The sequence below is a fragment of the Lathyrus oleraceus genome, chromosome 6 (assembly GCF_024323335.1).
Source record: "Lathyrus oleraceus cultivar Zhongwan6 chromosome 6, CAAS_Psat_ZW6_1.0, whole genome shotgun sequence".
NCBI classification, from domain to species: domain Eukaryota; kingdom Viridiplantae; phylum Streptophyta; class Magnoliopsida; order Fabales; family Fabaceae; genus Lathyrus; species Lathyrus oleraceus.
In genome coordinates, this window is record NC_066584.1 from 174,001,294 (window position 1) to 174,006,559 (window position 5,266).

The following is a 5,266-nucleotide window of genomic DNA, read 5'->3' on the forward strand; positions in this document are numbered from 1 at the left end:
TGAAGGGGATTGTGTTTTTGATAGACACATGCCATGTTGCATAGGTATGAATCCTTTCTTGGAATCATGCATGTTAAAGCGTCTCAACACTTTGTCTATGTACGTACTCTGACTTAGGCCAAGCAGTTTTTATGATCTATCTCTATAGATTCTGGTTCCTAATATATAGGCTGCTTCACCTAGGTCCTTCATAGAAAAGCATTTCCCCAACCAAGACTTTACTTGTTGCAGGGTAGGGACATCGTTTCCAATGAGTAATATGTCATCTACATATAATACCAAGAAAACGATCATGCTCCCACTAACCTTCTTGTAGACACAAGGCTCATCTTCGTTCTTGATGAATCCATATTGTTTTACTGTTTCATCAAAACGAAGATTCCAGCTTCTAGAAGCTTGCTTCAATCCATAGATTGACCTTTGTAACTTACATATCTTTTGGGCTTCATCTGGTATGTCAAATCCTTCAGGTTGTGTCATGTACACATCCTCAAGAAGATTCCCATTAAGGAAAGCAGTTTTGACATCCATCTGCCATATTCCATAATCATGCTATGCAGCGATAGCAAGTAAAGTCCGAACAGATTTAAGCATTGCAACTGGTGAAAAGGTTTCATCATAGTCAACCCCATGAATTTGTTTATATCCTTTTGCAACCAGTCTTGCCTTATAGGTATGTACCTTACCATCCATGTCAGTCTTCTTTTTGAAGACCCACTTGCATCCTATAGGGTTAACTCCTACAGGAGGCTCTACCAATGTCCAAACTTGGTTTGTGTACATGGAATCCATTTCAGATTTTATGGCTTCTAGCCACTTCTCAGACTCGGGACTAGTTATGGCCTCTTGGTAGGTCACAGGCTCATCTTGATCCATGAGTAATACATCACCTTGATCTGTTATGAGATATCCATATCTCTCAGGTAGGTGACGTATCCTGCTTGACCTACGCTGGTCTTGTTCTACTTGAGCAGGTTGCTCTTCCACAAATACTTGTGTTTCCTGCTCTAATTCCTCCATAGGTGTATCGATGCTTTGTGATTCTTGAATTTCTTCAAGCTCTACTTTCCTCCCACTGATTCCTTTGGAAATAAAATCCTTTTCTAGGAAAACTCTAGTTCGAGCGACAAACACTTTGCCCTCTGAAGGATTGTAGAAGTAATACCCTCTTGTTTCTTTAGGATACCCCACAAATAAGCATTTGTCAGATTTGGGCTCAAGCTTAGTTGAAATTTGTCGTTTCACATAAACTTCGCAACCCCAAATCCTCATGTAAGACATATGTGGTTTCTTACCACTCCATATCTCATATGGTGTCTTCTCAACCTTTTTGGATGGAACACGGTTAAGTGTGTAAGCTGTTGTCAATAGTGCATGTCCCCAAAAGAAGTTTGGAAGATCGGCGTGACTCATCATGGATCGGACCATGTCTAACAGGGTTCGATTTCTTCTCTCAGATACACCATTCCATTGGGGTGTTCCAGGAGGAGTAAGTTGGGATAGGATCCCATACTCTTTCAGATGGTCATCGAATTCTAGGCTTAAATACTCACCACCTCGATCTGATCGAAGAGTTTTAATATTCTTACCTAGTTGGTTTTGTACTTCATTCTTGAATTCCTTGAACTTTTCAAAGGACTCCGATTTGAGTTTCATTAGATACACATAACCATATCTATTGAAAACATCAGTAAATGTGATGAAGTACTGAAAACCTCCTCTGACTGGTATGTTCAGTGGTCCACATACATCAGTATGTATGAGGGCCAAAAGATTTTTAGCTCTTTCACCTTTTCCTGTGAATGGAGATTTTTTGTCATCTTCCAAGTACTTTGGGCAGTTTCTCTTCCAGTGTCCGGTCTTACCGCAATGGAAGTAGGTGCCTGCCTTTGCTATGCCTCCACTAGGCTTCAAAGCAGCAACAATGGGTCTGGGTTTGGAAACTTCCTTGCCCTTCCCTTTATCACCCTGCTTGGTGGGCCTTTTTGTTCTGTCTCTTTCCATTTCTGATCATCATAATGGACTTCCCTTTTGTCTTCAGATTCTGCTAAGCAGTTCTTAACATGGCTAGCAGTTCATGAAGAGATTTGTCCATATCATTTATATTGAAATTTAGGACAAATTGACTGACTCCATCTGGCAACGATTGCAAGATCAAATCAGTCGTAAGTTCCCTTCCGAAGGGAAAATCCAACCTTTCAAGGTTTTCCACATACCCAATCATCTTGAGCACATGGGGACTCACAGGGGCTCCCTCACCTAACTTGCCTTGAAAAAGGGCTTTTGAAACTTCAAACCTCTCATGCCTTGCTTGCTCTTGATAGAGCATCTTCAGGTGTTCGATCATATCGAACGCTGTCATGTTCTCATGTTGCTTTTGCAACTCTGAGTTCATGACATCCAGCATGAGACAAGCAGTTTCATTTGCATTATCGACATGCTTCTTATAAGCATCTCTTTCTGCCTTAGGTGCAGAACTAGGAGGTTCCTCTTCAGGAACAGGTGTGTCCAAGACATACAACTTTCTATTATGTTTGAGGACAATCCTCATGTTTCGGTGCCAATCCAGAAAATTTGTCCCAAACAATTTATCTTTGTCAAGGATTGATCGTAAAATGTCTGTTGTTTGTTGAGATTAATGAAAATATAAGTATCATTAACATATTTAATTAGGCCTTTAATTAAATATGCTCCCACTATTTTACTCAAAACAAATGACCCTCATCATTTGATTCGGAAAATCCCGTTGGAAGATTTTCTAGTGGGTCGAGATCCATATTTCACTTCGTTCTAAGTCCGCATAGGCGGATTACACAAAACTAGGTTATTTAGGTAGGAACTCCTTCCAATTGTATCTCATACAACTCTCGAAAATTTCAGTTGGGTGAATAACTCCTTATTCCAATCCATCATATGGATCATTCCCAACTCTTGCTTCTAAACATATATAATATTATCATAATTAAGTTTGACCCATCGTTTTAGCAGTTGGATATTACAATTATCCCATCGCATCTTACTAATATAGAACATGCACCTCGCTTAGGCGAAACCTACATTATCCGATACTAATCTTGATGAGTGCTAAAACTTGGAAAGCAAACATATATAATATTATTATAATTTGTTTAGTTAAGTTTGACCCATTGTCTTAGCAGTTGGATATTATAATTATCCCATCGCACCTTACTAATATAGAACATGCACCTCGCGTAGGCGAAACCTACATTATTCGATACTAGTCTTGATGAGTGCTAAAACTTGGAAAGCATAAACTTAATATTTTAATTTGAGGGAATTTGCAATTATTCTGATCTCACCGGCTTATTTATCATATAAATCGTCTCTCACATGCATCAACATACATTCACATGCATCAACATACATATATAATGAAACAATTATGGCCCCTAGCGCAATTATTCTCCCAAGCCATTGAGAGAACCTAAGCTAACCTAATAACGATTTAAGCTTCTCCAAGCAAGATCTTCAAGGTTGTCCTCCTCTGGCACTGACTTCTTTGCTTTCTTCATAACATTACATTACATAAAGAAACTCGTTTTACATACGAGGGAGTGAGATGAGAAAAGAAGTTACATTGAGAGATTAAAAGAGAGGCACGACACGCAGGTCGTATTTTAAAAACCCAAAACAAAATAAAGGAAAACTAAGGCCATAACCGATCACCACAAGACAATAATGAACACATTATTATTAGTATCAATTTTAATTCTTTTAATCAATTAAAACCAAATTAAATCTCGACGACCGATCACATTACGCAGAGTTAGCCGAACGGGTGAATTTTGCCTTGCGTCAACCGGTTAACCATATACGTTAACCGGTTAACGCTGTTTGAAAATTTGTTCATAATTTGTATTCTGTTTTGCGTTAACCGGTTAACCAAATACGTTAACCGGTTAACACTGTTGAAAAACTGTTAGGAAGCTGTATTCCGTTTCGCGTTAACCGGTTAACCATATACGTTAACCGGTTAACACTGTTTGAAAATCTTTTAGAAAACAGTATTCTGTCTTGCATTAACCGGTTAACCATATACGTTAACCGGTTAACACTGTTCAAAAAGTGTTTAGAAAACACAACTCTTGTGCAGTCACAACCCCAATCGCATAACTCTCTGACAACACAACCCTTGTGCCGTCACTAACCCTGATGCACCAATTTCAGACCGTCAAACACATCTCGATTGTTGATTCAGTATGATTGATCAACACGTCATTGCTTCACCATACTAATGTCGGATCAAGAAGCAAACGACCATTGATCGCTCAAAGGAAAACAACCATTAAGTGTTTAAATGAATGAAACGGGAACACTATATCATATATAATGTATTTTGCATCAGGATTACTTATATCATATATATAACTTGATCGATCTCAATTTAATCTTTGATTCATTCTGTCTTTAATCGTATTAATACAGAAAATAAACAGTTATCAGATTCATGGTTTCGTAAGTGGCTCTGATACCACTGAAGGAGAATGGTGATCCAAATCGCAGCGGAATTTAAAAAAAAATCTCCTTTAATGATCCTTACAAATGGGCATGATCAGTTATAGAATCGTTACCTCTTGTGGTGATCACGAACGTTGAACGATGACAACGCCTCTACTCAGTCCACACGAACGGATTCCTCAATCTCAGTGCTAGCTGCTACGAATGAAGGCTTTGAGTGAGAGAGAGAGAAACGAAATGCAAGAGTGACAATGCTTCTACCCAAGGGTTCTATTTATAGAACCACTTGTGTGGGCTTCAAGCTAAAAATCCCACTTAAGTGTATTTTGGCCCATATCTTATAATATGCCCAAAATCACTTAAGCGTGTGGTACCTTACCATATTTCGTATTCCATTTAAGTGCACCGTACCTTACGGTGTTCCTTAGTTACTCTATCTCTCATCAATCCGTCCTTTGTGTGTGACCCTGTAGGTTTTCGCGACGTTGGCAATTATATTAAATCACGCATTTAACATAATAAACAGTGAGCGGTATCTAGCAACACATCACTGTTACCCAAGTCACGAAAATGTCATGTGATCTGACAAATCCTTTTGTGATAATAATTATGTGTATAATTACCCTTTTGCCCTTATGTCTATATTGAATACAAGGCATAGACTGTGTAATCCTTGTCCAGTTCAATATTGGGGCCATAGAAATTTATCCTGTTACGCAGGATGGGTAAATTCCATCTAGGTCACTCATGTCCCTTAGCATGCTTTGTGGAGTACCCATCAACTGTC